This window comes from Peromyscus leucopus, chromosome 7 (genome assembly GCF_004664715.2).
Source record: "Peromyscus leucopus breed LL Stock chromosome 7, UCI_PerLeu_2.1, whole genome shotgun sequence".
NCBI classification, from domain to species: Eukaryota; Metazoa; Chordata; class Mammalia; order Rodentia; family Cricetidae; genus Peromyscus; species Peromyscus leucopus.
In genome coordinates, this window is record NC_051069.1 from 16677656 (window position 1) to 16697291 (window position 19636).

At 39.0% G+C, this 19636-nt stretch overlaps 1 protein-coding gene across 2 annotated transcripts in view; it reads left to right on the plus strand.

Annotated features, from left to right (window-relative positions):
• The window catches only part of Peak1 (pseudopodium enriched atypical kinase 1), a 220323-nt gene that overhangs the window by 59295 nt on the left and 141392 nt on the right, over nucleotides 1-19636 (plus strand). The window contains exon 3 of one of the 2 annotated variants that reach the window (XM_028865038.2): nucleotides 5597-5674. The exons of the other annotated variant lie outside the window; for it this stretch is intronic. The gene's annotated coding sequence lies outside the window, so the exon portion shown is untranslated. The remainder of the gene's footprint in view (nucleotides 1-5596; nucleotides 5675-19636) is intronic. 2 annotated transcript variants of the gene reach the window in all.

Genomic DNA, 19636 nt, shown 5'->3' on the forward strand with positions numbered 1-19636 from the left:
GGGCAACCAAACTGAACCAAGGAGTTGTTTTTATAAGCCTAGTGTGGTGGGTGCATGGCTGTGATCTCTGCCCTACGTAGTGGATATAGGAGTATACTGAGGAAGGTGGAGATAAAAGGCCCTGATTTGGGTAAGATGCCAAATTGTTACCAATAAGATAAAGACAGGGTAGGCTAGGATGGATCCTTCATTTAGAAGAGATTATTAGGTGGAAAAGCCTTTGGTCTTAGTAAACTTTTCCTAAAGGGCACTTCGTGGTTAGAGAATAGTGAGGACAAGCCCTCCTGAACAAATAAGGGCTGCCCACCAGCCATGAGGACCATTTAACTTTGAAGCTCTAAATGGTTAGGTTATGTGCGTGCTCATTATGGTTCTTGGAATGCAAACATGAATGAAACTGACTGCCCTGGAAGCTTTGTGGTTACAGACAAGTGGGTGAAAGATTGTGCCTCATTTGCTCTTTTGGAAAACCTCTTTCATTGTCTGAGAAGTTGACTCTTGCTGTGTAATATTTGATGGCAGCCAACCTTGTGTCACTGTTATTCTTCCTATTTTATTTTCTAAAATTAAAATCTGTATTAACTGTGTATTCAGAATCCCATAACCATCATATCTAGCCTAGTGAAAGATTCCCCAGGACATAAGATGGACATAGTGTTTGTTTCTTAAAGTGTGATGTTTGGAGTGGGAGGATATAACATGCTGGCAAGTCCCTTTGAACTGGCAAGGTAGACACTGGAAAATACTACCTAGAAGCATGAAGCAATTAAAAGTAATAAGCTATATAATATATAGTGCTCATAATATAGAAAATGGTGTTGGGGAAAATAGTTTGGAATAGATTGGAAAATTGGTTTCTAATCGTTTTATAACTAAATTCCCATAGAAAAGACTAACAAATTACAGCCTGTGCTATCACCTTTGGTTGCCCCCAGAGGTGGAAGGTAAGACCCTATTGCTGAAGACACAATACACTTCAGACAGAGGGCCCAGAAGCCTCTGACCTGAAAGCCTCTTTGTGAGGAGTGGCTTTCTTGGTCCTGAAGGTACCATGCCAGCTTCCCAAGGATGAAAGCAACCAACAGTTCTACCCGGTGATGACACATAGGAACCACAACGACAAACATGGTACAGTAACCTCATGGGCGCAGTAGTGGCATTCATACCCTGTCGGTAACCAAAGCTCTCTAATTGGATTTAATCCTACTCAACAAGGGAGAAATCAAATGGAGAGTCTGGTTGCTGTGCTCTAATGAGAACCTCTCCAGATATATTTGAAGAATGTGCTGGCCAAGTTTACTTGGCATTTTCTTTCCAAATTATTTACAGATGAATTATGGATTTGTAGTGGCAATTGTTTTATAAATAGAAGTATTTATAAAACAAAATATAAATATAAAAAAAACAAAATATTATTTTGTGGCTTGTTGGGTATACTTTAGTCCATTAATAAAAAACAAATGTGATTTGTTTTATGAAAATAGAATGTTATCTCATTTTAAATTTTAGATTGTGAAGAGCTTGAATGCATGGGCTGTTTTGCAGCCTAACATTAAGCCTTTCTTTATCATCTGTATCCTTCTGTACCCACTGTGCCTCAACTTGTCATGAGTACATACTTTTTAGGTTTGGCTTGTTTTTCTTTCTTTGCCTACTTGGCAGTTGTCCAGTGGTGCAGAATAGGTGTTTTTACCTGAACTTTTAAGAGACAACAGCTCCTGTGTTTCCAAACCAGGTATTTATAATACTTATAAAACGCTTTATCAGTTTCTTAATTATTAGCCACAAATTGTGTGTGAAAGAGCCATCTGCAGAAAGAACCCTCTCCTCCAAACCCATATATGAATGTTTTGCCTACATGTATTTGCATTTAATCATGTGTAACTGGTGCCTGGGGAGGTCAGAAGAGAGTGGTGAATCTTCTAGAACCAGAACTACAGACTGTTGTGAGCCACCGTGTGGGTGCTGGGAATCAAACCAGGTCCTTTGAAAGAGCAGCCAGTGCTCTTAACTGCTGAGCCATTTCTTCAGCCCCAGAAAGAGCAAGTTTTGATGCCGTGCAGCCTGAAAGGGGATCTCAGGACTGACAATGACTAGCAATCAGTACCTCAGTTGCCTCATCAGTAAAACTATCCACTTCTAGATTTCTTGTGTTGTATCTGTGGCATTATGCCTACCCTACAGCAGGTAGCAAGCAAGTACAATGGTTTTCTATATTTTAAACTTGTATTTTAAATTTGGGTGATGTTTGTTTGTTTGTTTCAGTTTAAGGTAATTTTACAGCAAGCAATTTTAATGGTGAATAAAGCTATCTGATTCCAGACCTTCAGTTGAGGTCTTTTTATTTTTTTTTAAAAAAAAGTGTCTGTTATCAATTCTCCTTTTTTTATTATGTCTTATATAGTTATCTCTTAATTTTTAAAATGCTTTAGAAATGTGTTTATTATATAGCTTTATAGTATATTAAAATATGTAATTGTACTAGAAATCCTGCAATAGTATTATGGCTAACAGCTTTGTACATATCTGCATAAGATACATGTGCTCCCCCCACACACACATTGAAAAAGAAATTGAGGGTCATACTTGGAAAGTGTTTTAAGAATGTGCATGTACTAATGGGCCAATCAGTGGATTAGAGTCCATGTGGTATATTGTAAAGTGATCTCAAGCCTGTTATTGGAGAATGAAGGTTCCATTATCAGATTAGACTCATCTCCATTGGGACTGCAGAGTAGTTAGTGCTCTTGGAGCAGCTGTGAGGGAGTTGAGCTGTTTTTGTGATATCCAAGCATTCTTGAAGGCAGTGTGAACTATTGCTGTTTGAGGGTATTATGTCCAAGGTGAGTTTCTTTCTTCATAACATTCCTGTTAATTTTCAAACTTGAAAGTATGAGTATGAATACTTAATCATTTTATCTTTGGATTTTTATAATAATACTGCTTTTTTCTTAAACAGTGTTTAATGACTGATATTTTTTCAACAGAAAAATCTAGCATTTGTATATATTTTTTTCCTCCATTTGGTATAGTATGTTACTTCTCAGTGTTTTATGTAAAAGATTATAACACCAATCTGTTTTTCTGTTAAATGGAAATATTTCATTTTGGTGTTGGTGTACTTGATTATTTTTGGTAAGAGGTTCTAATGTTTGATATTAGTGTCGTGTATGTTTAAATGCATTATAAAATGAGTTTGTCTTACAATTATCTGTGCCTTATTGATATAAAATAAGTTGATGAAGGAATTCAGACAGACATTTAGAATCTATTAACATCAGGTTTGAGTTATCTTATTGGCACTGGAATTTAGAGTGATTTGTCGGGTTCTGAGTGGCTGGATCAGACTAAATGCACCCCCACTCTAAGAGCAGTGGAACTGACTGAGAACTGGGGTCTGGGGATGCAGTGAGCAGTTCAGCCTTACACTGTTTTTAAATCCGGCTTTCCTCAAAGTCCAGCTTTTATCACCATGGAAAACAGTGAGCCTCCTTAAGAATGCCGGGATTTTCTTTGAGTATCCAAAGGCTTCCTTTAAATTTAAATGATACTCAGATAATATATTTGGTAAGTAGTCCTGAACATACTTTGTTGTTGAATATTTTTAGTTGAGGAAAATAATGGGATCAATTTCTGAAGCTTTCAAAATACGGTACATGAAATAGGCTTTGTTTTGTCTACCTATAGTATGAGTTCATTTATCACCAATAATTTTTATGCATTTCACATGTTAAATTGCTTTTTAAATAGAATAGGATTAAGAATCCAGACCATATTGAAGGGAAATGTCAGAATGTCAGTTTCAGAGTACTCCTCAACATCACAGGCACTGGTCCTTCCGAAGACTGTTGGACCTTGATCCAGAAAGGAAGCTTTTGTGATGAAGGGAATCTCTCCTACATTCAGAGAATTCTGTCATCAGCTGCAAGTGCAGGCTGAACAAAGAGGAGTCACTGGGCAGTTTTTCATCACTTTATTTTGTTTATGGCAGGAGGAAGTGTAGACTGAGTTTTCATTTTTAGGAAGTGAATCTAATTTTTGAAGTGATTGTGAGATTTCTGTGTTTGTTGGAGACATTTTGGGTCCTTTATTTCTCCTAATTTAAAATCTGCTTGTTTACTCTTCTGTTTGATAGATTAGCAAGATCAAAAATTTTGTGGCTTGTCATCATGAGAGAGTAATTAAAATGTTTGTCAATGAGTCTCCTAATCTAAGTTCATAGTCTAGTCACTTTGATATTTGTAACATCATTCTGTAAAATCTACAGTGGGAATGATGGGAGCAGGTGGGGATGTTAAGTACTCCAAGACTGCAGGCTAAAATGACTTAGTAAATGAAGATACTGTATCACCTATAGTTTCGGGGAGCATTTTGAGGTCCGATTGCTCTTATAATTTAGAACATTTAGTAAACAAATTGAAATTACATAGTGTTAGATTTCAGGCTATTGAAGTTAGTCTGTGGTTATTGCTTTTTTAAAATTACAAATTATAGTAGTTCTTTTGTTTATACTGAATAACCTTATTTTTTGCCCATTTTTAATCTTAATTCATTCTTCAAAGTACTCTATCTTCATATAGCATAAGTAAAATTTAAGTTGAATATGTTTCAGGATGAATACATTATATTGAAACATCTTAAATCAGTGTGAGGCAGAGAGACATAAAAAAGCAATGGGTAGGACAGAGCTGGATTGTGAGATCTCAGTTGGGAAAAACTGTCATTCATCTTTAAATTGAAATTTTTGATTTGTGTATTATTGAGGAAAAGTACATCAAAGATCTCAGAAACTTCTCTTTACCATTAGTGCTAAAGTTAAAGGTAGCACTTCTCCCTGGGACTTTAACTTGCAAGAAAATGCAAACTTTAAGGGGAAGTTAGCTACTTCTGGTTTTTCAGTGGCTCTATCACTGCTCATTTGCCCCCTTTATATAAAGTGCTTGGCTACTCAGCTCCACCTGCTTGCCAAGGCCACACTCAGAAAAGCATTTCAAGAGAATGTGTTGTAGCTGGCTTTCCCTTCTTCATATTGTCTTCAGGTTTCACTGTGTGTGGGACTCAGAAACTATACTCAGTTTGATACATCTTTGCCCTGTGCCAAATTGTCTTACAGACAATAGCAGACATATATTTCAGTGTTGTTCTGTGGAGATTATGGATTATAGTATTAGAAATTATTTTAGCCACTGTGAAAAACAGTATGAAAAATACACGATGGATCAATTTAATAATGCATTTATTGAACAAAAATTTATTGTACTCATATTCCATAACTAGATACTAGAAGGATGAAGATAAATAAGATTTGATTCCTGTCCATAAAGATATCATTGTCTGCTTTTTGAGTTTTAAAATTTGGTACAGAAAAATAAGAGGCTCAACCAGCTTCTCACTGAGGTAGTCTAATTCCCAGCTGTGAAAACCAGTGAAATGCCCAGACAGAGCACCAGTTGTTGGTGTGGATAGTCTGCTTGCTCTGTTTAACCCTTCCTACCCTGAAAAACCCCAGTGGAAATAAAATTCTGGTAAACAGTGGAATTATTCCTCTAGATGATTTTGTAGTGATTATTAAATGTTTTTGTAAACATTTCTCTAGGGGCTGACTACATGCAAGCCTCATGCTCAACCCTGGGGATATGAAATGAATGCGACCAAGCATTTTATTCTTGAAGAGGTCAGTGCTGAAAAGAGCTATGTATGAAATAATTGCACTGTGCATTTTATTGTTGAATTCTGTACCAAGTGATTTCTCTTGCTAGCAGTGACCCTAGGGTGTACTTAGAGACTCAGAGTTTTCTTGGTAGCAGTGAAAACAATGAGAAAACTAAGATTATGAAGCCAAATTCATGAATGAAGGAGGGGGCCAGTCTTGCCATTTAGAATCTTTCATAATCTCTTTTTTATGTGAAATTTATATATTAGCAATCTCAGTGACAAGGAAAAAGGAGAAATATTCTGTGGGTCTGAGAGATTAAAAGCAAATGATGCTCTTCCAGAGGACCTGATTTCAGTTCCTAGCAACCATGTCAGGTGGCTCACAACTGTCTATAACTCTTATCTCCTGGCCTCTGATGCTCTCTTCTGGCTTTCATGGACACCTGTACACAAGTTGCATCACATGTGTTGTGTACACATAAAGACACACTAGACACACACAAATAAACATAAGTAAATCTTTTAAATTGGGTAGTGGTGGTGTATATTTTGTTAGAAGGTACTTAGTATTTTTATTTTTATTTTTTTTTTTGAGACAGAGTTTCTCTGTGTAGCTTTGGTGCCTATCCTGGATCACACTCTGTAGACCAGGCTGGTTTCGAACTCACAGAGCTCTGCCTGGCTTTGCCTCCAGAGTGCTGGGATTAAAGTCATGTGTCACCACTGCCCGGTGGTACTTGGTATTCTTAATAAAACCTTCTGTGGGCCCTGCTTTTTTGTTGACCTTTAAGGGTACTTTCCATTTGCTTCTCTTTTGCAAATGAAGAAAGTCAACAACAGCAACAAATAGTAAAGCTCATCCCAGCGATGCAGCCAGCAATAGAATTTGCTCTGCTCTGATTTGAGTGCATCTGTTACTTGGTATTGAGAGGCCTGTTATCTCAAGACAGTTAAGACAGCCTTGTGGGTAGAAGTAACCATTTGAGGGAGATTGATGTTACCCAGAGTTGTAAAGGTCTCTATCCAGAATTGGTATTTTGTATGTTGGCTAGTTGAAGTGGTTGATATTATCCTTTATTAGTCTTTCAAACATCTTGAGGTGAAATACTTCAAAGAACCTTTTATCTCTATGTTCTGGATTCTCAGCTGAAGTATGCTTTTCCCATTGGATCATAAGCCCTCCTGGAGTTTTCTTGTGTACCCATCAAAAGTTCCTGGTCTGGCACTTACAGCCACTTTTAGTTTCCTTTCTTTTATTTAGGAACTTTCAAAATAAACGACAAATCCTTTGGTCACTTCAGAGCTAATGATTATGTTACTAAGTATAATATTTTTTACCAATCTCTTCAATAATTTTGCTTCTTTTGGAATAAAAATAATTTTAGATCACTAAAAAATTCAAAGCCTTACCAAAAAAAAAAAAGCCGGGCGGTGGTGGCGCATGCCTTTAATCCCAGCACTCGGGAGGCAGAGGCAGGCGGATCTCTGTGAGTTCGAGACCAGCCTGGGCTACCAAGTGAGTTCCAGGAAAGGCGCAAAGCTACACAAGAGAAACCCTGTCTTGAAAAACCCAAAAAAAAAAAAAAAAAAAAAAAAAAAAAAAAAAAAATTCAAAGCCTTGAGTTTTATGATAGTATACGGATATGCTTTGTTTTGAAAAATCTCCTTGGGGTAAATTATTGCTTATGTTCAATTTGTTAGAATTGGACACTGCCCCCACATTTTCTTTTTCAATGTGTGAGGTTTTATGGGCTAAAGAGGAAGTTTAAACAGTAAGTCTAATTTATTTTTAGAGATAAAGTGAGAGGAGATCATTAGGTCAGGGTGTTTGTTAAATTTTTGAATGTTAGGTAAAATGATTAAGATTTTTGTCACAACTGAAGACCATCCTACCCAGAGCCCATTAGTTATTAGTCTTATTGATTCATGGTCAAGGTTTGGCAAATCGTATTAAATTCAGTTTTGTTATCTTCAGAAAGCATATAGAGTATTGGCCGCATTGTTAGGTGTTTTCCAGTCCAGGAAACCAAATACCCACTCTGATAAGTACCTGCTTGGAGGGCCTGTTGGCAGTAAGAAATCTTCTAGGGAACATATGGGAAGAAGTTGATACCTGTGCCCCTCCACATTGGGAAGGAGGGGTAGATTTGAATTGTGACGTAAGTTTGATGGAGTCAGAGAGCAGTCTAGGAGTAAGCCATGAGTCATTCTTAACCATACCGCACTGAAGAAAACCATCTTTCCTGTTCCTATCTTCCAGTAAGGAGTTCACTGTCTAAGATTTCATTCCACTGGTGAACACCTGTGTTAGAAATTCCCTCCTCCAGTATCACTTTCCATTTAACGAGTTACTATTCTGTATTAAACATTTGTGAACTCCTAATATAAGATGTTTCCTTATGAGATTTTTTTGTGTATGTGTTTATCCTGCCTTTCTGAAATTTTGTGATTTTGAGAATGCAACAATATAAAAGGGGTTATATAGTGACTGAGTTGTTACATATATCTATAGTTATACTATGGGATTTCATTGTTTGTTTTTGATCATTACTGAAGCATCCTCCCTTTCTCCCTTAAGACCACAAAAATACTTGCCTAAATCTACTTAAACAGTGTTTGAAATGTTATGAAAAGGGTTAAAGATGGGGTTGGAGTGATAGCTCAGTGATTTAGAGTGGGTACTACTCTTGTAAAAGAATAAAGTTTGGTTATCAGTACCCATATCCAATAGCTCACAACTGCCTGTATATAATTTAGCTCCAAGGGGCCTCTGGCCACAACTATGAACTATTGTGTGGTTATTTCCTTGTGTTTTGTTTGTAAAGTAAGTTTGTTACTATTGGGGAAAAAAAAAGCAGGAACTTGATATGTATCTTATTTTACACTTTGCTTTTCCCCTTAGATATCTCAGACATTTCCCATAGCTGTACATAAGGTCTTAATAGATACATAATTATTTTACTTAATAGATATATAATAATTTATTGAGTTACCATCCAATAAATGCTTGTTATGTTCAAGATAATACCATACTGAAGAACCTGTAATGATATAATACTTAATTTTATGGGGAAGACAGATATTAATAATGATTAATTTCTCAATGTATTATTTGATTGTGAATGGAATAACTAGTAGGGTAGAGGCATGCAAGTACCTAGCAAATGAATATAACGTGACCTGAGAACCAAGAAAAAAGTAAAGTTTTGCATATGTGCGTGCACCTGTGTATCTGCTTTTTTGCATATGTATGGTTGTGTGTGCCCTTGTGTGCTAGTGTGTGTGGAGGCCTGAGGTTGACATTGGGATGTCTTCCTTGATTGCTCCCTGCTTTATATATTCAGGTAGGGGTCTCCTGAACCCAGAACTTGCTGTTTGGGCTAGTGTGGCTGGCCAGACTTCTCTGGTGATTTCCTATATATGTCTCGTGTCTGCTGGGATTACAGGTGGGCTGCCACTCCCTGTCAATTTTGATGTGGGTTCTGGGGATCCAAACTCTGGTTCCCCAGGCTGGTATGATAAGCACTTTACTCATTGAGCCATCTCCCCAGCCCCAGAGATAGTAATTTTTGAGTTGAAATCTAAGAATGTGCATATGTGCATTAGGAAAAGGTGATGAAAAGGTTGTGGGGAGATGAGTAGATATACATATAACTGGAAGGCTGCATATCAAAACACCTATAATTTTATGGGACCTGATGTCACACAAGTTTATCTGCATTGTTTTCCCTACAGTGGACATGTATTTTGCTAAAATAGAAAAATACAAAAACCTATTAGATATTTAATTATACATGTCCTTAGAGGAAATAAGACAGATTAAATATATCTCAGTTGTTAATACTATTGTAGCATTATAACTGAATAGTCTTATGTATAACGAACCAACCCTAGCCTGCTTACAGCTTTCATGCCTTGGCTTCTCTTTGCCACTATTTGAAATGAGAAATCACATATTTGAAGATAGCCACTGTGTTCTCTTCACTAAGTAGATTCTTGCCATGTAGAATAGACCTAGTTACTCATATATCATGGCTTAAGTTCTTTAAGCATTCTATATGCATACATACATACATACATATGTGTGTATACATATACATACCTATATAATTGTGAATTTTTAAATTATATTTTTAAGTATTGTCTTAGGGTTATTATTGCTGTAAAGATACACCATGCATGGCAACTCCTATAAAGAAAATATTTAATTGGTGTGGCTCACTTACAGATTCAGAGGTTCAGTCCATTATCATCATGGCAGGGAGCATGGTGGTGTGCAGGCAGACATGATGCTGGAGTTGAGAGTGCTATATCTTGCAGCAATAGGAAGTTGACTGTGACACTAGACAGTATCTTGAGCATAGGATACCTCAAAGCCTACCCCCACAGTGACACACTTCTTCCAAAAAGGCCATACCCATTCCAACAAAGCCACACCTCTTAATAGTGCCACTCCTTATGAGATTATGGGGTTTATGAGATTATGGTGACTAATTACATTGAAACTACCACAAGTATTGTACATGTATAGGTTGTATTTTAAGCATATTCTTCCTCCATACTCCTCTATCTCTCTTTTTTTCACCCCTCCAAAAGTGCAATTTTTTTATGTTTTAGATTATTACTGTGTCCTCTTCCATTAGTACAAATAATGTTGAATTTATATCAAGCACATTAATAGGTTTTAATGGCAAATCAAAAATATACAGGAGCAAATTAGCTAAGAAAACCTATGAAATACTGTGATGATTAATGTCAACTTGACAGGATCTAGAGTCACCTAGGAGACAAAACTCTGGGCTTATCTGTGCAGGAATGTTGTTTTTTTCCTTTTTGTCTTTTTTGGGGGCCCACCACCCAGCTCCCAAATAAATCACACATGGAGGCTTATTTTTAATTATGAATGCCCAGCTTTAGCTTGGCTTAGTGTCTAGCCTGCTTTTCTTTTTCTTTTCTTTTTTCTTTTTTTTTTTTACTCCGAGACAGGGTTTCTCTGTGTAGCTTTGCGCCTTTCCTGGAACTCACTCTGTAGCCCAGGCTGGCCTCGAACTCACAGAGATCCGCATGGCTCTGCCTCCTGAGTGCTGGGATTAAAGGCATGCGCCGCCGCCGCAGCCGCCGCCGCCACCGCCACCAGGCGAGCCTGCTTTTCTTATCTTAAATTATCCCATCTGTCTTTTGCCTCTGGGCTTTTCCCATTCTCATACTTCTTACTCTTACTCCATAGCTTACTGTGTAACTAGGTGGCTGGCCCCTGGAGTCTTCCTCCTCCTCCGGCTCCTAGCTCTCCTATACTTTCTCTCTGTCTGCCAGCCACGCCTATCCTTTCTCCTGCCTCACTATTGGCTGTTCAGCTCTTTATTAGACCATCAGGTGTTTTAGACAGGCACAGTAACACAGCTTCACAGAGTTAAACAAATACAACGTAAACAAAAGTAACACACCTTAAAATAACATTCTACAACAAGGGAGTTTCTAAAGAGCATTAATTGTAGTGGGAAGAGCCATCCTAAGTGGCCCTAACACTGTTCTGTTGACTGGGCTTTGGGGCTGGGAGGCTGAATAAGAAGAAGCTATCTCTACTCTAGGATTCATCACTCTGCTTCCGGACTGCTGGTGTCATGTGACCAGTTGCCTTACTCTCCTTCTCTTGTGCCTTCCCCACATGACGAACTGTATCCTAAAACTGTGAGCCAAGACAAACCCTCCCTCCCTTCAGATGCTTTTACCAGATGCCTTGTTTCAGCAATGAGAAAAGGTAACTAATACAGATACTATTTTGTATTTGGCTCACAAATCAGAAAAGGCTATTCATGTGAGTTCTCCTGGTGACCTAAATGGGGTACAGATCGGGAATAACTGGAGAATAGAAACTGATATGTGACGACTAATCTGCCATGTGACCACTTCCTTCAATTCCTTACACTATTAAATTTGCATATTGCTATCATCTGATCAGCTACTCACTTTATATATAACATATTTTACATTTGCCACCCACTACATGTAGATTGTTGGTTTTGCAGTTGTAAAGGTGGGGAGTTTTACTTACTAGAAAGCAGTTTCTGTACGAATTATAGTTGATGGTAGCTAAGTCATTTTTTTCTGTCTCTGCAGAAGTAAAGATTTCCCATTTGCTTCTTTTCAATTAGGAGAGTCAAAAATAATGGTGGCAGCTGAACTTTGTATGAACCACAAAGACTCGAGGATAATTGTGAAGACTTTGCAGTCTTTCTCCTTTAACTTTTTTGGTACTCTGGGGGGTAAACGCTATAAACAAGACAAGATGCAATCTGTCTTTATTGTGATACACTTTTCTGCTTTATGATTTTTTTGCTAATTGAGTACAATACTACTAATATCAAAAGAAAATTATAACATAATTTGTAAATATTTATATATTTCTAGTGAAAAATGAGCTAGAGATGTAGCTCCATGGTAAGCACTTGCCTAGCCTGGATTCTATCACCACCATAGCAAAAAAAAAACAAAAAAAAAAAAAACAAAAAACAAAAACACTAGAGAGAGGCCAACAGAAAAATGAAAGTGGCTGGGGAGATGGCTCCGTTGGTAATGTGCCTTCCACACGAGCATGATGACCTAAGTTTAGGTACCTAGCACTCACATAAAAACTGGATGTGGCAATATTTGTTTGTGACCTTTAACACTGCAGGGCATAGACAAGCAAATCCCTGGAATTCACTGGCCAGTAAACCTATCTGAATGCTTGAGCTCCATGTTCAGTATAAGATAGAGAGAGATTATAAAATGAACCTGATATTAACCTCTGGCTTCCACGTGCATATTTGCATGTACACCTACATTCATACACACATATACCTACACAAACATGTGAATACACCCCTCCACCCCCTACACACACACTGAAAAGGAGTCTTCTTTTATCTAATATTTGCAGTTTCATTTGTGCTGAAACTCAAATATTTAAGTTAGAATTTATTATCTTTTCAAAGGAGAACTTTTGATGGACTTTTTTGCTTTTTTTTTTAATCTTTTAAAATATGAAACTTTTACATGATGTAATCTTGTCTTGGCTTTGAGCAGACGTTTCAGCATTAACAATATCTCCTCCAATACTTTGGCTTTCCCTGCATTGCAATATTTGTTGTCAGGTACAGGACTAGAAGAGACCTCGGGTAGCATAAATAAGCATTTAGTTAAGTGGTAATATCAGTGGTACCAGAATATGTGAAGGAAACAGAAATACTTGATCAGCCACAACAACTATTTACTGCTTCATAAACCTCAGTGTTCAATGCCATAAATAGTGCCACTAGAAAAGCAACAAACTATCAAAACTGGGTTTTCTCTGTCCTCAAAACACTGAACATTTTCCTTCTCTTTCCACTCACAGTGAAGCTGACATTTGAGAGAAGTATACATTATTAACTAGAATGTGATCAGGGCCTTCAATACAAGTGAGGAGTATGCTGAAAATGAAGCAAAGTGGAAAAGGCCTTATCTCTATTATGCCTGAAGTTAGACTGAGGAATAATGGGTCACATGGATAGTGGACACTTTCCACATGCTGCTTTTCTTTATAGCAACTCTGTAAAGTTGGTTTCAGTTTTACAGATGAGGTCATACAGAGAAATTAAGCCACACTGGTGTAAACTTATCCCTATTTTTTCTGATAGATGATGAAAGCTTATTTTAAAATAGCCATTTTAAATGTAGCATACTTTGAAAAGTTAAATTATACTGTGTTGATACTTACATTTTTAATATTTGATTTATGTTTTGTATATGAATATTTGTAAGATATTCTGTTTCCAGCACTAAGTTTTATGAAGGATGTAGTAAAATAAGAAAATCTAATATTTTCCATCAGGTTTTTCAAAATAAATGCTCTAATCTTCTGTACACAAAATGTAAGAGCCGAGTAATGGAACTTCTATATTTTGTATACATGAACCCTCGATAAATTGCCCTTCTGTTGAGGTAGGGAAGTTTGTGTAAAAGCTAAAAGGCACAGTCAATTGACATCTTTTATGCTCTGACTTAAAAAGATAATATAGAAAACAAATTTCATTGCCTCTTCAAGATGTTTGTTTTTGTTTTTCAGTACAGTTTCTTTGTGTTGCCCTGGCTATCCTGGAACTCACTCTGTAGACCAGGCTAGCCTCAAACTTACAGAGCTCCATCTGCCTCTGCCTCCTGAGTGCAGTGTTGTTGTTTTTTTAATGTTTTATTTTATTTTTTAAAAATTATGAATATGTGCATTCATCTTAATATTCACACGTGAATTAGGTACCCATGAATGCTGGAGGTATTGGATGCCCCTGGAGCTGGAGTTATAGGCAGTTGTGATTGGCCCCATGTGGGTGCTGGGAACTGAACTCTGGTCCTTTGGGAGAACAGTACATGAATGTTCTTAACTGCCAAGCTGTCTCCCCAGTTCTGTGAAATGCTTTTATGGAAAATAAATTTTGTGCAGCCATAATCTGGAAGACATCGTTAACAGTAAACTTCCTCAGAAAATGATATTTGGGCTGAGGGAAAGGGAAGCTGTTTACCACAGAGTCCAAGGGAATGTTCTTACTATGGTGCCAACATTTTATTAACTCAAATATCTGGATGCACAGATTGCTTACTTCACTCTCTCCTTAATGATCTACTGTGACTCTTTAGATCCTTTATTTTGGCAGTATTTTTATAAACGTCCTTCTTACTTTGTGAAAATATCACTGTTAGAAGCTAAAGTTTTGATTGTTGATACTTGAAACAACTTACTGATGATCCTGTCAAGTTTCCTCATTTTCCAAAGGAGTTAAGGCCCCAGTAAGTCATGATACTTAATGCTACAGACTGACTATCAGACCTGGGACTTCACTTGGCTATTCCTCACGACTCTAGTCCTCCAGTGCTAGTTGAAAAAGGCAGGAAGGTCAGTAGTGGCTTAGTAGTAAAAATAATTTATATTCCTCTTTGTTATTTTTCTTCATCGGTTTTGGGAAGTAATTAAAGAAATATGAAGTAATAGAAGTCTTTATGATAGACTTGGGGAATTTTTTAGGTGGAATATGTAAAACCTTTCTTCAGAAACTTGAGTTTCGTAAAGTCACTTAATTTCTGAAGACACTTAGGTACATGTCACCTTTATAGTGTATAATACAGTGTGAAGACAGCAAATTTAACAAAAAGCCTTAAAGTGTGAGGTTGTGGTAGCCATAGAATCTGTAAGCTTAGATTTATTGACACATTCTTCTTGTAGCTGCCTATTAACTGAAGCAATAGACAGGTGAAGCATGAAGTTATGGAGAGCTTGAATTGGGATGCCTTTGGTTGACTGTGATTATGATAATATATTTCAACCTTGAAACTGAGTTTCAGATGCCAGAGGAAAGCAGCTAAGATGTAAGAAAATGCCAGTGAGGCAAAATAATATTCATTTAGTCTATAAAGGGATGATTAAACAGTTCAAAATGCAAATACCAAATTCTATCACACAACCATTTCCTAGGATTTTAAACGGCCACAACTATTCTTTTTCTGGATGTACTTGTATTTTTAATGGCATAGGAAAGTATTTGGTGCCCATGGTCTGCCCTTTTCTGTTCCTCACAAGCTACTTGGCTGTATGTAGGTAAATCAAATTATTTATGAAAAACAGTGAAAACATGTCCTCAGAATTCCTGTGAAGTCCAACAGAATTTAGGCTTGAAATAGTTGAAATCTATTGATTCCTTCTAGGAATGGCCCCCTTCAGGATCTTTGTCATTCATCTTCATGATCATGGTGTCCCTCTTGGCATCTGTGGCCTGGTGAAGCTCTTCTGTCACAAGTGCAGAGAGCCAGAGAAGGACCCCATGATGGATCATCAGCGACCCCACCATCCCCCTCCCAATTCCCCCCTAGAGAGGATCCTGACCACCACCCTACACTGAGGTTACTCTGAAGCCCACTGCAACCTAGCCACCACCATGCACTGACAACCCCGTCTTCTGAACTACTTCACCCATATGCCTCCAGGTCAAGTCTAGGGCTCCTGCGATTCTGGAATGACTGCCCCATCCTGCTGTGCCACTTATCCTTCTTTGATTTCTGCCCTGTCTTCTTCATTTGTTTCTTGTCCTGAGGGCTGAGTTGAATCTGTAATCTCTCTCCCAACTCCAAGTTAAAGGCTGTGCAGGAAGAAAATGTTAAGAGTTAGGGTGCCTGCAGTGGTATGTAGAGCTCGATGGCTGGAGGAGTGCAAGTCTTGACTTGATAGCTAGCTTTGCTGACTTGATAGCTAGCTTTGCTGACTTGATAGCTAGCTTTGCGTATCGCAGAAGCGCTTCTGTGCCTGTAGAAGATTGAGTGGCATGGACTCCGAGCCTCCTCCTGACTCCGCTTGTACAGAGAAGACCCCATTGTACCTCCACAGTGCATGTACTCATTCAAGTTTCACTGATGGGCCGAGTTGCCTGTCTGAGAAGAGGTGTTAAGATGAGCTCGGGGACAAAGGGGACATTGTGCTAAACTCCCATCGTTGGTGACTGAGTGCATTGTTCACTAGCCTGAGGGGACTATGCATCCAGGGTGCAAATGCTTTGACCTTCAGTTCCCAGACATTTGTGCGTATTAAAAAAAATGGACTAGAACTTCCCCATCCCATCCTCACTCTATGTTCTGCTTTCTCTGGGAGACCATGGCTGGATCATCATGTGACTACTAGGGAGACACCAGCCTGGGAGAAAGTAGTGTAGAGAGGAGGTGGGGTTTGGGGACATCTGTGGAGTGCTTCCTTCCAGATTCTCCCCAGGAATCTCCTGGAGAGAGAGAGATGGCAGATACCTTGTTCTTCCAGCCCAGCCTGGGTCCAGGACACTAGCTCTACACCACCCACAGTGTAGTTAAGCCGCGGGGGAAGAAGATTCAGCCATGTGGCAGAGGAGCAGCTTTCCTGGGCTCTGTGCCTGGGGGGCCTGCAGTCAATCTTGCAGTTGGCTGCCTGGCTCAGGCCAGGATTGTGATTGGTCCTGGTGCCAGTAGGTTTAGTGGGAGTGTTAGGCACCACCAGTGGATCTTTACAGTGTGTGCTGCAGTGAGCTCAAGGACAGCCTTCCTCTCCAGACACAGGACACTGTGGCAATACTGCCAAATCTCCTGAGAGGACTAGAGGGAAATGTGGTCCTGCTGTGTAGACTTAATACTCACCTGGGTAATACTCACCTGCTCTCCAGAGAACCCAGGTTCAATTCCCAGCACCCACATGGCAGCTCACAACTGCCTGTAACTGCAGTTTCATAGGCAATCCGACACCTCATTTACATACATGCAGGCAAAACACGAAAGCACATAAAATAAAAATAATTTAAAAAAAAAGAAAGAAAGAAAAAGAAAAATTCACTTGGGTCATCAGGACTCAGGCAGGTCACAGAACCAGAGCTTGTCATCACCAAAGATGCCAGGATGAGGGTTCCTGTTAGAGACAGGTCCCTGAGAATTAGGAGTAGGTGCTGACAAGGTGGTGCTGGAGGTGCCAGGGAAGAAAGAAATGGCAATCTCCTACAGTGCAGGCTTGGGAGAAGGAACATGGGGTGCTTGTGTTGATATGGCTGGTTCTTATCAGAGCAGTCCCGAGCTGGAGTCTCCTCTCTGGCAAGCCTCCTCTGTAGGAGTTTAAGCAGTGGGAGTCAGAGTTCTGAAGGAAGAGATTACCTTCAGCCTGGGTGTCACCTGCCTGTCACTGAAGACCGCATAGGGCCTTTTACTTCACCACAGCAGCAGTGGTGTGGCCTGAAGCTCATCATTGCTGGGGCCCAGTGGCTGAAATGACCACTTCTATCTGCCCCGCCCCTCCTACACCCCTTGTCACTGTTGGTGGGAGGAAGGAATATTCCCTTTCAGAGGTGATCTGCCACTCTCCATTCATATCATCAGTATTTATAAAGCCACTTCTACGTGTGTGGATTGCAGGCCTGGCCTGGGTATCCATGGGACCTTCCAGTTCCGATTCTAAGGCTAAGTCTACAGAAAGGCCCATACACTAAATCTCGTGGAAATGTTTGCCTCCTACTCCACTGGGAATGGAGAATGAAGCTATAGTCTATATCTTTTATCATATGTGAGCCTGTTCAGTAAGCCACGTTGCACCCACATTGAATGAGATGCATCCTTTAAGGAGTGTATCTGCCGTACTAGCCTGGCACAGTGTCCATCACTTACTGTTGGGAGAAAAGACAAGTTCAGAGCAGCTTTAATTTGTGAAATGAACTCCATTATTACATTAAAAAAATAATAATTAGTCTATATAAATAGAGGTGGTTAGGTTAGAGTATTTACAAGTCCCTGTCTTTTTCTAAGTCTGCAACCTGACCCTTCTCTATATTACTCTGTCCACTATTCAGATTAATTTCCAGAAAACTTCAGCAGTTATCTCTTTGTCCTTGTTGGGAACTTTTGTTGATGTCAAGCTCTGGTCTTGCCTCTAACTACTGCTAGAAGAGTCAAGGGATGATTCTTCCCTTGAGACTTCTGAGGCATTATAGACAATATTGTGTGGTGTGTGTGTGTGTGTGTGTGTGTGTGTGTGTGTGTGTGTTTGTGCGTGTGCGTGTGCGTGCCCGCGCACGCGTGCATGTGTGTGGGGGAACCTTGTGCCCTCTTTTAGTGTCTAAAGATACATTTTTATTTTCTAAGGCACTAAATTTTTGATAATTGTTTCAAAAGCCACAAGAAACTAATGAAGTCATGAAAACCAAAAAGGAAGCTGGAGAGATACAACTCAGTTGGTAAAGTGCTTGCCACGCAAGTATAAGGACTTAGTTTGACCCCCAGAACCAAGCAAACATCTGGGTGCTCTGGCGTGCACTTGTAATCCTAGTTCTTAAGATGCAGAGATGGGCCTGATTGGCAAGCCTCAGGTTCCAGTAAGAGACCTTGCCTCAAAAACCAGTCAGTGACTCCTGAGAAAAGCACCTGGTGATGATCTTTGTATATGCACACAAGCACATGTGTACAACATACACACACCTGCACCCTCATGAACACACCTACATACACACACATACCTCCACAGACACAAGAAAAAAGAAAAAGAAAAAGAAAGATCTGAGAAACTGTCACAACCAAGAGTCACCCAACGAGTTTAAATGTACTTACTAAATATAATGGTAACTCCTGGCTAAGATCCTATAACAGGCAAAGGATATCAGGAAAAATGGGGAGGTTTAAGTAAAAAATGTGAACTTTAGTAATAATATATTTATGTTGCTTCATTAATTGTGACCAAGGTGTACTAGTATAAGTTGTTGATAGCAAATAGGGGATTTGAGTGTGGGACACATAGAAATGATATACATTGTTTTCACAATTTATTAATGTATTTAAAACTACTCAATTTTATCTGAAGAAAAAGGAAGGAGAAGATGCTTTTCTTGAGAATAAAAATGATCCCCAAATATTATAACCCCAGAATTTCCTTCCTTTGGCAACTTGTTGTGGGGGAAGTCTGCCTGTTGACAGTGCCCTCCTCTTCCTTCAAGAGAGCCAGCCTTACTGATGGAGGTAAATGGCACTCGTGAGAAAATACACTCGCCTTAGAAAATGGGGGAGTGAGTGCACAGACACCTGTTAAGTTACCGGTTTCACCAAAGGAGCTGTCTGGCTCTCTTCATACTGTCCTTCCTTCTGGAATAATTCTGAAAGTCTTGAAAGAGTTGATGGATGTCTGTGCTTGTCCTTGAAGACCTTGACTAAGGCAGGGAAAACTGGGATAAGAAGTATTAGATGCATCAGATGCATCAGAAGGTAAGGAAAAACTCAAAGGAGGAAAAGGATTTACATTAAAATGGCACAAAAGCTGCACTGATGGTCACACATTGAGTACCTCTTTGAGTGTCAAGTAAGTCAGTATCAAAGGATAACTCAGTGTCAACAAGTCCATAGTGATACAGGAAACTAATGGGCAAAGAAAGGGAATAAAGGAATTAGAAAAATCATTCGGAAGCCATTGTAGTATTACCAGCTTGCA